Source organism: Hyla sarda, chromosome 5, assembly GCF_029499605.1.
Source record: "Hyla sarda isolate aHylSar1 chromosome 5, aHylSar1.hap1, whole genome shotgun sequence".
In the NCBI taxonomy this organism is placed as follows: domain Eukaryota; kingdom Metazoa; phylum Chordata; class Amphibia; order Anura; family Hylidae; genus Hyla; species Hyla sarda.
Window position 1 is genome coordinate 315,993,008 of NC_079193.1, and position 19,084 is coordinate 316,012,091.

The window sequence follows — 19,084 nt, forward strand, 5'->3', positions numbered from 1 at the left end:
GGGAGCAATAGGACTGTATACACTGTATATATGTCATCTATAAGAACACTGCACCGGCTGATAACAGGGAGCAATAGACTGTATACACTGTATATATGTCATCTATAAGAACACTGCACCGGCTGATAACAGGGAGCAATAGACTGTATACACTGTATATATGTCATCTATAAGAGGAAACACTGCACCGGCTGATAACAGGGAGCAATAGACTGTATACACTGTATATATGTCATCTATAAGAACACTGCACCGGCTGATAACAGGGAGCAATAGACTGTATACACTGTATATATGTCATCTATAAAGAACACTGCACCGGCTGATAACAGGGAGCAATAGACTGTATACCACTGTATATATGTCATCTATAAGAGGAACACTGCACCGGCTGATAACAGGGAGCAATAGACTGTATATACTGTATATATGTCATCTATAAGAACACTGCACCGGCTGTTAACAGGGAGCAATAGACTGTATACACTGTATATATGTCATCTATAAGAACACTGCCACCGGCTGATAACAGGGAGCAATAGGACTGTATACACTGTATATATGTCATCTATAAGAACACTGCACCGGCTGATAACAGGGAGCAATAGACTGTATACACTGTATATATATCATCTATAAGAACACTGCACCGGCTGATAACAGGGAGGAATAGGACTATATACACTGTATATATGTCATCTATAAGAAGAACACTGCACCGGCTGATAACAGGGAGCAATAGACTGTATACACTGTATATATGTCATCTATAAGAACACTGCACCGGCTGATAACAGGGAGCAATAGACTGTATACACTGTATATATGTCATCTATAAGAGGAACACTGCACCGGCTGATAACAGGGAGCAATAGACTGTAATACACTGTATATATGTCATCTATAAGAACACTGCACCGGCTGATAACAGGGAGCAATAGACTGTATACACTGTATATATGTCATCTATAAGAGGGACACTGCACCGGCTGATAACAGGGAGCAATAGACTGTATACACTGTATATATGTCATCAATAAGAACACTGCACCGGCTGATAACAGGGAGCAATAGACTGTATACACTGTATATATGTCATCTATAAGAGGAACACTGCACCGGCTGAGAACAGGGAGCAATAGACTGTATACACTGTATATATGTCATCTATAAGAAACACTGCACCGGCTGATAACAGGGAGCAATAGACTGTATACACCTGTATATATGTCATCTATAAGAGGGACACTGCACCGGCTGATAAACAGGGAGCAATAGACTGTATACACTGTATATATGTCATCTATAAGAACACTGCACCGGCTGATAACAGGGAGCAATAGACTGTATACACTGTATATATGTCATCTATAAGAACACTGCACCGGCTGATAACAGGGAGCAATAGACTGTATACACTGTATATATGTCATCTATTAGAACACTGCACCGGCTTGATAACAGGGAGCAATAGACTGTATACACTGTATATATGTCATCTATAAGAACACTGCACCGGCTGATAACAGGGGAGCAATAGACTGTATACACTGTATATATGTCATCTATAAGAACACTGCACCGGCTGATAACAGGGAGCAATAGACTGTATACACTGTATATATGTCATCTATAAGAACACTGCACCGGCTGATAACAGGGAGCAATAGACTGTATACACTGTATATATGTCATCTATAAGAGGGACACTGCACCGGCTGATAACAGGGAGCAATAGGACTGTATACACTGTATATATGTCATCTATAAGAACACTGCACCGGCTGATAACAGGGAGCAATAGACTGTATACACTGTATATATGTCATCTATAAGAACACTGCACCGGCTGATAACAGGGAGCAATAGACTGTATACACTGTATATATGTCATCTATAAGAACACTGCACCGGCTGATAACAGGGAGCAATAGACTGTATACACTGTATATATGTCATCTATAAGAACACCTGCACCGGCTGATAACAGGGAGCAATAGACTGTATACACTGTATATATGTCATCTATAAGAACACTGCACCGGCTGATAACAGGGAGCAATAGACTGTATACACTGTATATATGTCATCTATAAGAACACTGCACCGGCTGATAACAGGGAGCAATAGACTGTATACACTGTATATATGTCATCTATTAGAACACTGCACCGGCTGATAACAGGGAGCAATAGACTGTATACACTGTATATATGTCATCTATAAGAACACTGCACCGGCTGATAACAGGGAGCAATAGACTGTATACACTGTATATATGTCATCTATAAGAACACTGCACCGGCTGATAACAGGGAGCAATAGACTGTATACACTGTATATATGTCATCTATAAGAAGAACACTGCACCGGCTGATAACAGGGAGCAATAGACTGTATACACTGTATATATGTCATCTATAAGAACACTGCACCGGCTGATAACAGGGAGCAATAGACTGTATACACTGTATATATGTCATCTATTAGAACACTGCACCGGCTGATAACAGGGAGCAATAGACTGTATACACTGTATATATGTCATCTATAAGAACACTGCACCGGCTGATAACAGGGAGCAATAGACTGTATACACTGTATATATGTCATCTATAAGAACACTGCACCGGCTGATAACAGGGAGCAATAGACTGTATACACTGTATATATGTCATCTATAAGAACACTGCACGGCTGATAACAGGGAGCAATAGACTGTATACACTGTATATATGTCATCTATAAGAGGGACACTGCACCGGCTGATAACAGGGAGCAATAGACTGTATACACTGTATATATGTCATCTATAAGAACACTGCACCGGCTGATAACAGGGAGCAATAGACTGTATACACTGTATATATGTCATCTATAAGAACACTGCACCGGCTGATAACAGGGAGCAATAGACTGTATACACTGTATATATGTCATCTATTAGAACACTGCACCGGCTGATAACAGGGAGCAATAGACTGTATACACTGTATATATGTCATCTATAAGAACACTGCACCGGCTGATAACAGGGAGCAATAGACTGTATACACTGTATATATGTCATCTATAAGAACACTGCACCGGCTGATAACAGGAGCAATAGACTGTATACACTGTATATATGTCATCTATAAGAGGAACACTGCACCGGCTGATAACAGGGAGCAATAGACTGTATACACTGTATATATGTCATCTATAAGAACACTGCACGGCTGATAACAGGGAGCAATAGACTGTATACACTGTATATATGTCATCTATAAGAACACTTGCACCGGCTGATAACAGGGAGCAATAGACTGTATACACTGTATATATGTCATCTATAAGAGGAACACTGCACCGGCTGATAACAGGGAGCAATAGACTGTATATACTGTATATATGTCATCTATAAGAACACTGCACCGGCTGTTAACAGGGAGCAATAGACTGTATACACTGTATATATGTCATCTATTAAGAACACTGCACCGGCTGATAACAGGGAGCAATAGACTGTATACACTGTATATATGTCATCTATAAGAACACTGCACCGGCTGATAACAGGGAGCAATAGGACTGTATACACTGTATATATGTCATCTATAAGAAGAACACTGCACCGGCTGATAACAGGGAGCAATAGACTGTATACACTGTATATATGTCATCTATAAGAAGAACACTACACCGGCTGATAACAGGGAGCAATAGACTGTATACACTGTATATTTGTCATCTATAAGAACACTGCACCGGCTGATAACAGGGAGCAATAGACTGTATACACTGTATATATGTCATCTATAAGAACACTGCACCGGCTGATAACAGGGAGCAATAGACTGTATACACTGTATATATATCATCTATAAGAACACTGCACCGGCTGATAACAGGGAGGAATAGACTATATACACTGTATATATGTCATCTATAAGAAGAACACTGCACCGGCTGATAACAGGGAGCAATAGACTGTATACACTGTATATATGTCATCTATAAGAACACTGCACCGGCTGATAACAGGGAGCAATAGACTGTATACACTGTATATATGTCATCTATAAGAGGAACACTGCACCGGCTGATAACAGGGAGCAATAGACTGTATACACTGTATATATGTCATCTATAAGAACACTGCACCGGCTGATAACAGGAAGCAATAGACTGTATACACTGTATATATGTCATCTATAAAGAGGGACACTGCACCGGCTGATAACAGGGAGCAATAGACTGTATACACTGTATATATGTCATCAATAAGAACACTGCACCGGCTGATAACAGGGAGCAATAGACTGTATACACTGTATATATGTCATCTATAAGAGGAACACTGCACCGGCTGATAACAGGGAGCAATAGACTGTATACACTGTATATATGTCATCTATAAGAACACTGCACCGGCTGATAACAGGGAGCAATAGACTGTATACACTGTATATATGTCATCTATAAGAGGGACACTGCACCGGCTGATAACAGGGAGCAATAGACTGTATACACTGTATATATGTCATCTATAAGAGGAACACTGCACCGGCTGATAACAGGAGCAATAGACTGTATACACTGTATATATGTCATCTATAAGAACACTGCACCGGCTGATAACAGGGAGCAATAGGACTGTATACACTGTATATATGTCATCTATAAGAACACTGCACCGGCTTGATAACAGGGAGCAATAGACTGTATACACTGTATATATGTCATCTATAAGAACACTGCACCGGCTGATAACAGGGAGCAATAGACTGTATACACTGTATATATGTCATCTATAAGAACACTGCACCGGCTGATAACAGGGAGCAATAGACTGTATACACTGTATATATGTCATCTATAAGAACACTGCACCGGCTGATAACAGGGAGCAATAGACTGTATACACTGTATATATGTCATCTATAAGAGGGACACTGCAACCGGCTGATAACAGGGAGCAATAGGACTGTATACACTGTATATATGTCATCTATAAGAACACTGCACCGGCTGATAACAGGGAGCAATAGACTGTATACACTGTATATATGTCATCTATAAGAACACTGCACCGGCTGATAACAGGGAGCAATAGACTGTATACACTGTATATATGTCATCTATTAGAACACTGCACCGGCTGATAACAGGAGCAATAGACTGTATACACTGTATATATGTCATCTATAAGAACACTGCACCGGCTGATAACAGGGAGCAATAGACTGTATACACAGTATATATGTCATCTATAAGAACACTGCACCGGCTGATAACAGGAGCAATAGACTGTATACACTGTATATATGTCATCTATAAGAGGAACACTGCACCGGCTGATAACAGGGAGCAATAGACTGTATACACTGTATATATGTCATCTATAAGAACACTGCACCGGCTGATAACAGGGAGCACTTGTACTTTTTTGATCAAAATGTATAATAACAACCTGTTAGTTCCTGAAATTCTGCTGAGAAGCAAATAGATCAAAATACAAATGGTGGATGTGCGGCCGTGTTTCTCTATTTTTTGTCGTACTAAGCAAACAGTACTATCAGCTCCCATAAACCCCTCATTGCTTCTCCCCTATCAATTATAATATATATATATGGACCTGTTGCCCATAGCAACCAGTTAGCAATTTGTGTTAACAATAATAGCTGTGCTGTGATTGGTTGCTATGAGCAAATAAGAAGACAACAGGGTTGGGGGTTATAATAAGAACACAGCAACCAATCATAGAGCAGCTTATAGAGCATGTGAAGAAATCAGAAGCAGTGCTGTGATTGGTTGCTATAGACAGCAAGGACAGTTTTTCTATTAGCTACGTTTGGTAGCCCCCTAATGACTTTGTTGCCCATAGCAACCAATCACAGCACATACATATAATTTCTTAAATTGCTGTGTTAAAGTGAAAGCTGCTCTTTGATTGGTTGCTATAGGCAACAAAGAAAAATTGTTTCATGGGGGGGGGGGGGGGGAGAACTTGCTGTAAACCCACCCATGTGGACCTACTCTTAGACTGGCTGTCTGGGCATGCTTGAAGTCGTAGTTTTGCATGCTTGGAGACACACTGTTTCGAAAACAGCGTCTTAGGGCAGGGTCACAAGTAACGGATCGGCAGCGTATTTTACCCTGCAGATCCCCCGATGATCATCCCTATAGTGGGCCTCCTGCTTTGTCTGCTCGTACCAGCAATCCGCCTCTACGAGCAGACACAGGGAGGTGCGAGTCGCCGCGCGTATGCGCAGTACTCACAGACATCACGGTTGCTCCCCCTGTTCCCTGAGCTAGGCCGAGAGGGGCCGCGATGTATGCGCAGTGTACTCACAGACATCACGGTTGCTCCCCCTGTTCCCTGAGCTAGGCCGAGAGGGGCCGCGATGTATGCGCAGTGTACTCACAGACATCACGGTTGCTCCCCCTGTTCCCTGAACTAGGCCGAGAGGGGCCGCGATGTATGCGCAGTGTACTCACAGACATCACGGTTGCTCCCCCTGTTCCCTGAGCTAGGCCGAGAGGGGCCGCGATGTATGCGCAGTGTACTCACAGACATCACGGTTGCTCCCCCTGTTCCCTGAACTAGGCCGAGAGGGCCGTGATGTATGCGCAGTGTACTCACAGACATCACGGTTGCTCCCCCTGTTCCCTGAGCTAGGCCGAGAGGGGCCGCGATGTATGCGCAGTGTACTCACAGACATCACGGTTGCTCCCCTGTTCCCTGAGCTAGGCCGAGAGGGGCCGCGATGTATGCGCAGTGTACTCACAGACATCACGGTTGCTCCCCCTGTTCCCTGAGCTAGGCCGAGAGGGGCCGCGATGTATGCGCCAACTCGGACGTCCCTGTGTTTTCTTTTCGTAGCGGCGAAATTTCTGCTATGAGCAGACAACGCAGGCACAGCAGGAGGCAACTCTAGGGTCAGTCATCGGTGGATCTGTAGCGTTACATACGCTGCACATCCATTGCTTGTGACTCTACACTTAGACAGTTTTGATAACTCTACCCCAAGTGTATAGTGGATAGAGGAGAAGAGAACTGTCTGAGGACTTGAGAACCAAAATTGTGGAAAAATATCAACAATCTCAAGGTTACAAGTCCATGTAAAAGAGATCTAGATTTGCCTTTGTCCACAGTGCGCAACATTATCAAGAAGTTTGCAACCCATGGCACTGTAACTAATCTCCCTGGGCATGGGCGGAAGAGAAAAATGTATGAAAGGTGTCAACGCAGGATAGCCCGAATGGTGGATAAGCAGCCCCAAACAAGTTCCAAAGATATTCAAGGTGTCCTGCAGGCTCAGGGAGCATCAGTGTCAGTGCAAACTATCCATTGACATTTAAATGAAATTCAATGTCAAAAATCCTTCTGGGAAAACATCGTGTGGACAGATCAGACAAAGGTAGAGCTTTTTGGTAAAGCACATCATTCTACTGTTTACCAAAAAACGGAATGAGGCCTACAAAGAAAAGAACACAGTACCTACAGTGAAATATGGTGGAGGTTCAATGATGTTTTGGGGTTGTTTTGCTGTCTCTGGCACTGGGTGCCCTGAATGTGTGCAAGGCATCATGAAATCTGAGGTTTACCAACGGATTTGGGTCGCGCCGTACAGCAGTGTCAGAAAGCTGGGTTTGTGTCCGAGATCTTGGGTCTTCCAGCAGGACAATGACCCCAAACATACGTCAAAAAGCACCCAGAAATGGATGGCAACAAAGTGCTGGAGAGTTCTGAAGTGGCAGCAATGAGTCCAGATCTAAATCCCAATGAACACCTGTGGAGGATCTTAAAATTGCTGTTGGGAAAAGGCGCCCTTCCAATAAGAGAGACCTGGAGCACTGTCCAGGGTCCGGACTAGCGGCTGGTGAAGACACTGGAGGTGGATCCCCTGTACCAGAGAGGCGATGACGCGGGCCGTACTGGGGAATCGGTTCTAAGCAGTTACTGGTGTTCACCAGAGCCCGCCGCAAAGCAGAATGGACTTGCTGCGGCAGTAACTACCAGGTCGTGTTCCCCAGTAGCGACTCGACCACTCTGGCAGCTGAGATTGGCGCAGTACACAAGGACTAGACAGAGGCGAGGTCAGACGTAGAAGAAGGTCAGGGCAGGCAGCGAGGTTCGTAGTCAGGGGCAACAGCAGAAGGTCAAGGTACACAGGCTTGGGACACACAGCAACAAGATCCGGCAAGGACAGGAAGGGGAAGTGGGTTTTTATATGTTTTGAACTAATTGGGCCAGGCACCAATTAGTGGTGCACTGGCCCTTTAAATTTCAAGAGCCGGCGCGCGCGCGCCCTAGAGAGCGGGGCCGCGCGCACCGGGAGGGCAGTGAAGGAGGACATGGTGGGTGAGAGACACGGGACGTGATCCGAGAGTGGGCACGTCCCGCACCTCGGATCGCGTCCCCTCCGAGAACATGGAAGCAGCGCTCGCAGTCAGCGGTGCTGACCGGAGCGCTGCATACAGAAGCACGCCGCGAGCGCTCCGGGGAAGCAGCGGGACCCGGAGCGCTCGGTGTGACAGTACCCCCCCTTGGGTCTCTACCTCTTCTTGGAACCAAGGAATCTGTAGATGAGTTCTTGTCTAGAATATTGTCCTCTGGCTCCCAAGACCCCTCTTCGGGGCCACAATTCTCCCAATCAACAAGAATTTTTTTTTTAACCTCTGACAATCTTTGAAGCGAGAATTTCTTTAACCGAGAAGACGTCAGAGGAGCCCGAGGACAGGAGCAGGAAACGGTGACCTTGGGAGAAAAGCGGTTAAGAATGAGGCTTGAGAAGGGAAACATGAAAGGAGTTAGGAATACGAAGAGAAGGAGGAAGATGAAGCTTGTAAGAGACAGGGTTGATTTTGACTTTTGACCCTAAATGGCCCGAGGTAACGTGGACCCAGCTTGTAGCTAGGGACACGGAACCGAATATATTTGGCAGAGAGCCACACTTTGTCACCAGGGGCAAAGACAAGAGGAATTCTTCTCTTCTGTCCGCATGTTTCTTCATACGAGAGGAGGCCAGCGAGAGCGACTTTTGAGTCTCCTTCCAAATAGAGGAAAAGTCCCGGGTCAAATCATCTACGGCAGTGACTCCATATGAAGTGGGGATAGGGAGGGGGGGGAGTGGGTGACGGCCGTACACCACAAAGAATGGAGGACTTGGCGGATGACTCAGAGTCTTTGAAATTGTACGAGAATTCGGGCCCAGGGTAACAGGTCAACCCAATCATCTTGGCGGGAGGAGACAAAATGTTTGCAGGTAGTCACCAAGGATTTGGTTTATTCTCTCCACTTGTCCATTAGATTGCAGGTGGTAGGCGGAGGAAAAATTAAATTTAATCTTTAATTGGGTGCAGAGTGTTCTTCAGAATTTCGAGATGAATTGAACGCCTTTATCGGAGACGATATGCGTAGGCAGTCCGTGGAGACTAAAAATGTGCAAAAAGAAATGCTTCGCCAATTGTGGCGCAGAAGGGAGGCCAGGGAGTGGAACGAAATGGGCCATTTTGGAGAATCGATCAACGACCACCCAAATGACAGTGTTGCCATGGGATACAGGAAGGTCAGTGACGAAGTCCATCGCTATGTGTGACCAAGGCTATTCGGGTACAGGCAGAGGAAGAAGAAGACCCGCAGGCCTTTGGCGAGGAATTTTATCACGTGCGCAGACAGTACAGGAGCGTACGAAGTCAGTTACATCTTTTTCAAGGGAAGGCCACCAATAGTGTCTGGCAATCAACTGAGTGGATTTTTTGATTCCAGCGTGACCCGCCAAGTGGGAGGAGTGACCCCATTTGAGAGTCCGGAGGCGAAGACATGGAGGGACAAAGGTTTTTCCTGGAGGAACTGGTGGCCAGGGAAGCCGGAGCAGCAGAGATCAGACACTCAGGGGGAACGATGTGTCGGAGAGAGGTTTCTGCCTCTGTGGCATCAGTGGAATGAGAAAGGGCATCCGCCCTGACATTCTTATCTGCAGGACGAAAATGTATCTGGAAATTAAAGCGAGCGAAGAACAATGACCACCTGGCCTGGCGAGGATTTAAGCGCTGAGCGGACTGTAGGTATGACAGATTTTTGTGGTCAGTGTAGATGGTGATCGGTGGAGAGACCCTTCCAGGAGATGCCTCCACTCCTCGAGTGCCATTTTAATGGCCAGGCAATTCTCGGTCACCAATAGCGTAATTTTTTTTCAGGAGGAGAAAATGTTTTAGAGAAAAAACCGCAAGTGACGTTTTTTTCCTTTAGCATTTTTCTGAAGAAGAACCACCCCGGCTCCTACCGAAGAGGCATCCACCTTGAGGAAAGAATGGCTTCAGTGGATCAGGCCTAGTCAAGGACTGGTGCGCAGGCGAAGGCGGCCTTAAGGCGAGAAAAAGCTTCTTCCGCTTGGGGAGGCCAGGATCTTGGATTCGCATCTTTCTTGGTCAGAGCCACAATGGGAGCCACGATGGTGGAGAAGTGGGGGATAAACTGACGGTAGTTAATTAGCGAATCCAAGGAAGCGCTGGATAGAGCGAAGTCCAGAGGGGCGTGGCCAATCCAAGACTGCGGAGAGCTTATTGGGGTCCATTTGAAGGCCCTGTCCTGAGGACCAGATATCCTAGGAAAGGAAGACAGGTACGTTCAAAGAGGCATTTTTCAATTTTGGCGTAGAGACGGTTAACTCGGAGGCGCTGGAGCACTTGGCGAACATGGAGGCGGTGTTCCTCTAGGTTGAGGAGAAGATTAGAATGTCATCGAGATAGACCACCACGCAAGTATACAACAAGTCCCGGAAGATCTCATTGACAAAGTCTTGGAAGACTGCAGGGGCGTTGCAAAGAACGAATGGCATGACCAGGTATTCGAAGTGACCATCTCTAGTGTTAAAAGCAGTTTTCCACTGCAAGTCAATAGGGCAGTCGTAGGGCCTATGTGGTGGTAAGACCTCTGCCTGTTTTTTGCAAAAGACGTCAGAAAAGTCTTGATAGGCCTTTGGAAGGCCGAGCAAAGGAGAAGCAATAGAGACTTGGCTGGTGGGAAGCGACTTAAGGCAGCGTGAGTGGCAGGAAGAGCCCCAGGATTTTATGTCCCCCGTGGTCCAGTCGAGGGTAGGAGAATGCCGCTGGAGCCAGGGTAAGCCAAGAAGGATGTCTGAGGTGCAGTTAGGCAGGACAAAGAACTCAATCCTTTCTTGATGGAGAACCCCCACGGTCATGCGTACAGGGGCCGTGCGGTAACGCACGGTAGAATTCAGGTGTTCTCCGTTAACAGAGGAAATGTAGAAGGGCTTGACTAGACGGATAACAGGGATGTTAAACCGGTTGATGAAGGAGGCTTTTATGAAGTTTCCTGTTGAACCAGAGTCCAAGAATGCCTCCGCAGAGAAGGAGGCTTTATCAGCTGGAGAAATCCGCACTGGAATAGTCAGGCGTGGAGAGGAAGAATTTACACCCAGTGACGCCTCTCCCACGATCACTAGGTGCGAGCGTTTCCCTGACGCTGAGGACGAAGAGGACAATCCTTTAGGAAATGTTCTGAGCTCGCACAGTATAGGCATAAGTTCTCGTTCCTCCGGCGAGTCCTCTCTTGCTGGGCAGGCGAGACCGGTCCACTTGCATGGCCTCCTCAGCGGGAGGCACAGTAACAAACTGCTAAGGGTGCTGGAAGAGAGGAGCCAGGCACGGGTATCGCCTGGTGCGAACGAGATCTTTCTCCTGGCGGAGCTCCTGACGTCTCTCAATGTAGCACATATCAATGCGGGTAGCCAGGTGGATTAGTTCAGTCAGGGAGGAGGGTATCTCTCGTGCGGCCAGACAATCCTTAATATGGCTGGATAAACCTTTTTTAAAGGTCGCGCAGAGAGCCTCATTGTTCCAGGCCAACTCAGAGGCCAAAGTCCGGAATTGTATGGCATATTCGCCCACTGTAGAGTCTCCTTGGACAAGGTTCAGTAAGGCAGTTTCCGCGGATGAGGCACGGGCAGGTTCCTCAAAGACACTGCGGACTTCAGAAAAAAAGGACTGGACTGAGGCAGTGGCAGGATCGTTGCGGTCCCAAAGCGGTGTGGCCAAGGCCTTCCCAGAAAGTAGACTGACGACGAATGCCACTTTAGACCGTTCAGTGGGAAATTGGTCTGACAACATCTCCAAGTGCAGGGAGCATTGGGACAGGAATCCCCGGCAATTTTTAGAGTCCCCGTCAAACTTATCTGGGAGAGACAGGCAGACTCTAGCAGAAGAAGCAGCAGCTCAGAGAGGAGGAGATGCTGGAGCTGGCGGTTGAGGCTGTGGAGGCAGGAGCTGTTGAATCATGGCGGTCAACTGCGACAGCTGTTGTCCTTGTTGAGCAATTTGCTGGGACTGCTGGGCAACCACGGAGGTGAGATCAGCGAGACTTGGCAGCGGTACCTCAGCGGGATCCATGGCCGGATCTACTGTCAGGGTCCGGACTAGCGGCTGGTGAAGACACTGGAGGTGGATCCCCTGTACCAGAGAGGCGATGATGCGGGCCGTACTGGGGAATCGGTTCTAAGCAGTTACTGGTGTTCACCAGAGCCCGCCGCAAAGCAGGATGGACTTGCTGCGGCAGTAACTACCAGGTCGTGTTTCCCAGTAGCGACTCGACCTCTCTGGCAGCTGAGACTGGCGCAGTACACAAGGACTAGACAGAGGCGAGGTCAGACGTAGCAGAAGGTCAGGGCAGGCAGCGAGGTTCGTAGTCAGGGGCAACAGCAGAAGGTCAAGGTACACAGGCTTGGGACACACTAAACGCTTTCTCAGGGCACAAGGCAACAAGATCCGGCAAGGACAGGAAGGGGAAGTGGGTTTTTATATGTTTTGAACTGATTGGGCCAGGCACCAATTAGTGGTGCACTGGCCCTTTAAATTTCAAAGAGCCGGCGCGCGCGCGCCCTAGAGAGCGGGGCCGCGCGCACCTGGAGGGCAGTGAAGGAGGAGGACGTGGTGGGTGAGAGACACGGGACGCGATCCGAGAGTGGGCACGTCCCGCACCTCGGATCGCGTCCCCTCCGAGAACATGGAAGCAGCGCTTGCGGTCAGCGGTGCTGACCGGAGCGCTGCATACAGAAGCACGCCGCGAGCGCTCCGGGGAAGCAGCGGGACCCGGAGCGCTCGGCGTGACAAGCAGTTTGCAAAGCAAGAGTGGTCCAACATTCCGGCTGAGAGGTGTAAGAAGCTTATTGATGGTTATAGGAAGCAACTGATTTCCGTTATTTTTTCCAAAGGGTGTGCAACCAAATATTAAGTTAAGGGTGCCAATAATTTTGTCCAGCCCATTTTTGGAGTTAGGTGTGACATTATGTCCAATTTGCTTTTTTTCCTCCCTTTTTTTTTTGGTTTAAACATGTGTATAGCAAAACATGTGTACTGCAATCCTTTTCTGTGAGAAATACTTCTTGAAAAATTTCAGGGGTGCCAACATTTACGGCCATGACTATATATATATATATATATATATATATATATATATATATATATATATATATCTCAAAAGAATAATCAAATTTTAGTAACGAACAACATAAAAAGTTTAGAAAGACACTAAACTAAGTACTGGAGAAGAAAATGCGGTGGGGACGGCAGATATACAATTGGGATTAGGAATGTTAAAATGTTTTTAGAAGAAAATATCTCTGTGGCATATAATTCTACATCACATGTAGAGGTATAATATGGGTTCATATAAGGTTATGGCACCAGATTATGATTCTATGTTATAGGCTAAGCTCACAAACAGTATTTTGGTCCATTAATTGAGATTTCATTAACGACTGGAGGCTTTTATATATATATATATATATATATATATATATATATATATATATATATATATTGCATATCTTTCTCTTTACTGAACTCCCAGCAGAAAATTGGTTAATGTATTGCAAGAGAAAAAACTTTAAACACAACCAAACATGTATGGATAATGGGGGACATGTATCAAAGATTTTACCCCTGTTTTGTGTGTATTTTTTTGCGCAAAATTTTGCGCAAGCCCTTTTTTTGCGCATTTTTTTGCGCACGTTTTGGTAGAGCATGTCCTCCAGATGTGGCTGAATCAGGGTACCTTGGATATATAGTACACATGAATTTATTACCTGCATTCTTTTCCTTTGCACCAAAAATTTTGACGCCCGTGCGTCTTTTTCCCCATAAATATAAGCCAACTTTAACTGCACGTAGCGAAATCCTTTCTATTTCTGAAGGAAAGTTCTGCTAAGGAACCACCAGAATGTTTTTACTTTCCTATCTCAATTCCTCATTTGGTTTGCTTTATTTTGCTTTTTACTCCTTGGTTATTCCAAAGCACTTTTAAAATAATTTGCATATAGAATATTTGTTTACAGTTCAGTTATTCATTAGATCACTTGTATATTGTTATTTTATGATCCAACAATTTAATACATAGGAACTGTTTGATAACTTATCATTGAACAAGCTCCGTCACATTAAAATAGCTTTGTAATCCACTTAACACTGTAGATCATTCTCCATTTATTTTTACAATTTACTGCTTTCCGTTATAATTTTCCCCAGCGCCCGGTAAGATGGTGGCTATCACTGATATCCAGCCATCTTACCATGTGACCACGGGGGGTTTCATCCCCCCCCCCCCCAGCGATCGCTGCTATCAGCTAGTCAAATCTGACTAGCTGATAGCAGCGCGGTGTGTGAGTCCGGATCACGGGGATCGGGACACACACCGCTCTGCTAAGTGTCCCTTACCCGCCCCCCAGCGTCACTTACCCGGCCATGCGGTGTCATGAGCAGTCCCGGTGCGAGCGGCATCCTCCAGGCGGTCCCGGGGGTGGTGCGTCCCCGCGGTGAGTTTGCAGCAGGGCGGCATCTTCATTGGCAGCAGTGAGATCACCGTCAAGCGATCTCACTGCTGCCACTGGGAGTTTCAAAACTGCAACTCCCAGCATGCCCAGACAGCCTTTGGCTTTCTGGGCATGCTGGGAGTTGTAGTTTTGCAACATCTGGAGGGCCACAGTTTGGAGACCACTGTATAATGGTCTCCAATCTGTGCTCTTCCAGATGTTCCAAAATTACAAATCTCAGCATGCCCACTCTGTCGAGGCATGCTGGGAGTTGTAGTTCTGTAACATCTGGAAGACCACAGATTGGAGACCATTATACAGTGGTCTACAAACTGTGGACCTCCAGCTGTTGCAAAACTACAACTCCCAGCATGCCCAGACTGCCCAAGCATGCTGGGAGTTGTAGTTCGTCAACATCTGACCCTTCAGATATTGCCGAAATACAACTTCCAGCATGTCTGGCCATGCTGGGAATTATAGTTTTGCAACAGCTGGAGGCACACTAGTTGGGAAACATTGTTCGTTTCCTAACTCTTTTTCCCAACCCGTGTGCCTACTGTTTCCAAAATGGAGCCTCCAGCTGTTGCAAAACAACAACTCCCAGTATTGCCGGACAGCCATTGACTGTCCAGGCATGTTGGGAGTTTTGCAACAGCTGGAGGCACCCTGTTTGGGAAACACTGGCATAGAATACCCCTATGCAAAACCCTAATTTAGGCCTCAAATGCGCATGGCGCTCTCACTTTGGAGCCCTGTCGTATTTCAAGGCAACATTTTAGGGTCACATATGGGGTATCACCGTACTCGGGAGAAATTGACTTACAGATTTTGTGGGGTATTTTCTCCTTTTACCCATTATGAAAAGGAACAGTTGGAGTGTACACCAGTATGTTAGTGTATAAAAATAAAATTATTTACACTGACATGCAGGTGTTGCCGCATAATTTACATTTTCACAAGAGGTAAATGGGGAAAAAAGATCCCCATTTTTTGGGACACAATTTAGCCGGAGTACGGAGATACCACATATGTGGGCGCAAAGTGCTCTGCGGGCGCACAACAAGGCCCATAAGGTAGAGTGCACCATGTACATTTGAGGTGATTTGCACAGGGGTGTCACAGATGTTAAATGAAGAATAAGGACATTGGTATAATTGATGTGTTATAATTGGGTGCAAAAAGTGGTATTATTGTGAGATTAAAACTCTACATAATGAAGAAAAAAAATTCTAAAACTAATAACGAGGACACAATTACTGTTTAGGTGCAGATACACTAAATAGAGCTGCGGTGTAAATTTATGCTCTGAGGAGAATTCTAAATTTAAACGCAATTCAAGAAAGTAGCTGCGCAAGAATGATAAATTTAACGCAGCTGCGCCAAATTTACACAACAGGCAGAGGGGTAAAAAACTTCTATTATACACTGGAAATGATACATGTCCCCCAATGAGTGGCAATCAGGGTAGAGCATATTTCATAAAGGCTCTGTCAGTGCTGGATACTTCCCTCTATCTCTGTGCTCCCTGCAGGATAAAGATATGTATTGTATTCACCTTCACACACTGTATAACTGTATTATATTTACAGTATTATTATATATTTGATATTACTCCACTTGTGTCAGATATATATATTATTTATTCTCATATTGGTTATATACACATTATTTTCCCCAGTATCATTTATTCATTTCTTTATTAATTCCTTTAATCCATTTCATATTCCCCCCATTGTTTCAAATTTCCTCCCCCCTCCATCCCCCGCATCTTCCCCATTCCTACCACCTTATCTGTTATCCTTTCACTCTCCTCCGCCGCTTTCCCTGCTGCGCGCGGCCTCTCTGTGCTTCTCCACCACAACGTTCATTGCCCTCTATACTCTCGCCTATCGATAGATTTTGCGACTCTCATACCTCACGACGGAGTGCGAATTTCAGTCAGTGGGTTCCTGTCACAGCTCTATTCACATCACGGATGTGTTATTCTGTCACAGGCTTGTGCTCATTACTTGTACCACCAACAATTATTATCCAATATATAATTATATAAAAAATATATATATTTTCCCCTCAGGGTAAAAAATGTTACCCTTGCCTTACCAAATACCCCATATTAAATATTCTATCAGTATATTCATATTATACTGTTCCGCTAAATATTTGTATTATGGAAAATATAAAGAGTAACCCTCAGGATATTAACCCTTCTGAGTCAGCAGACCCTGACCAAATTCAAGCCAAGGTAGGCATATCTGTGTCTAAATCTGTACATAATGCCATGAAGTCTGCTATGTCTTCTTTAAATGAATCCATTTCTAAATCCATTACCATGGCTATTTCTCATAATAAACCCTCTAATGTTTCTACTCCCTCTAACCAATTTTGGTCAGCAGAGGAATCCACAACTCAGCTGGCCAAAGGGTCCGGTAAATGTACCAAAAAGCAACGCTCAAGGTTAAATCACCTCGTAAAAGGGAAGGTCAAGATACTTATGGAATGCCACAACCATCTAGTGGCCTAGAATCATCTGCAATAATAAAGCAGGATAGACCCTCCATGCGAGAGGAAGAGACATCCTCATCATGGCTCAATCAAAATCTCTTCTCCATCAACACCTCCAATGGACATTATCTCTCCTAAACAACCTAGGTTTTTCAATCAACCTAAAGAAATCTATATTGACCCCCTAGTAGAATTTTTGGGTTTCTTAATAAACACACAACTAACTAGCTTGAGTCTCCCACTCAAGAAGCTTCAATTGATTCGAAAAGAGATACACTCTATTTTAAACAAACAACTGATATCTCTGAGAACCATTGCACGCATAGTGGGTCTCTTAGCCTCCATACAGGCCATTTTTCCTGCCCCACTACACTACAGGGCTCTCCAACGCCTCCAAATACAACATCTCAGAGAAGGTATGTCATATTCAGACAACATTCCTCTATCAGCGGAAGCCAGAGAAGAACTTTTATAGTTCATCATGTTCAACTCTTAAATGGCAAGACCATTTTCAATTGCAATCCAAATCTAATTATAGAATCCGACGCCAGCCTTCTAGGCTGGGGCACCCGTTGTGGTCATCGCTCCACAGGCGGCAAATGGTCAGAAGAAGAGAATTCTCTTCATATCAATTGCCTGGAACTATTAGCCGGGGGTACAACTTCAAAAACCCTTTCAGACATCACTCAGAATATCTGGAATTTTTATTTCGACAAAAATATTGTCCTAAAGGCAGAATACTTACCTGGCCTCTCCAACGATGTAGCAGACTGGAACTCCCGCTTCCTATCAGCCACAGCAATTGGAAGCTAGATCCTTCATTATTTTCTTCTCTAAACTCCTATTGGGGTCTAATTTACATAGATCTTTTTATATCCTGTCTGAATTGCCAACTACCTCTCTTTTTCAGTTGGCGTCCAGATTCGGAAGCTCTGGGAGTGGATGCGTTTCTTTATATGTAGCCATCAAAGACCCTATATGCATTTCCTCCCTTTGCAATGATCCCCAGAGTCCTCTCATACACTGAACTACCGAGCAAATCTAGTCTTGATAACCCCTTGGTCTATCTTTTGATAGATTTTCCAATCCTACTCCCAGTCTATCCATCAATTCTTCAAGATCCCTCTGGGAATCCCTACCCTCTAGTTCTTTCAGGAGGACTCCCTCTAATAGTGTGTCTCATCTCGGCTCATCATGCTTTGACCTCCAAATTTCGCAGACATCCTCTCCGAAGCCTGGGCTCCAGGCACCAGGAAAGCTTACAGATCGGCCTGGCGACTTTGGGTTCATTGGTGCTCTCAACAACACCTGGATCCCACTTATACATCTATCCCACATATCCTAAATTACTTATCAGAATCTTTTGATTCAGGTAAAGCCTACAGAACCATTAATCTGTACAGATCAGCTATTTCTTCTGAACATGTTCATATTGACTCAGTCCCTATTGGTAAACACCCACTAGTAAGTAGACTTCTTAAAGGCATTCGTTTTCGTAGACCCCTTCTTCCTAAATATCAATCTACTTGGGATGTTTCCCTTCTCCTCAATCTTTTCTCCTCTTGGGAAGATAATGATTTCCTTCCTTTAAAACTCCTTTCTTACAAATTAACAACTCTTTTATGCCTTATATCCATTAAAAGAGTCTCAGATGTTAGAGCTCTAGACATATCTCACAGATCCTTCACCCCTCAAGGAGTTCAATTTACCATCTCACTTTGAACCAAAACTAATCGTCGCTCTGTTTTCTACCCAGCTTTCCTACA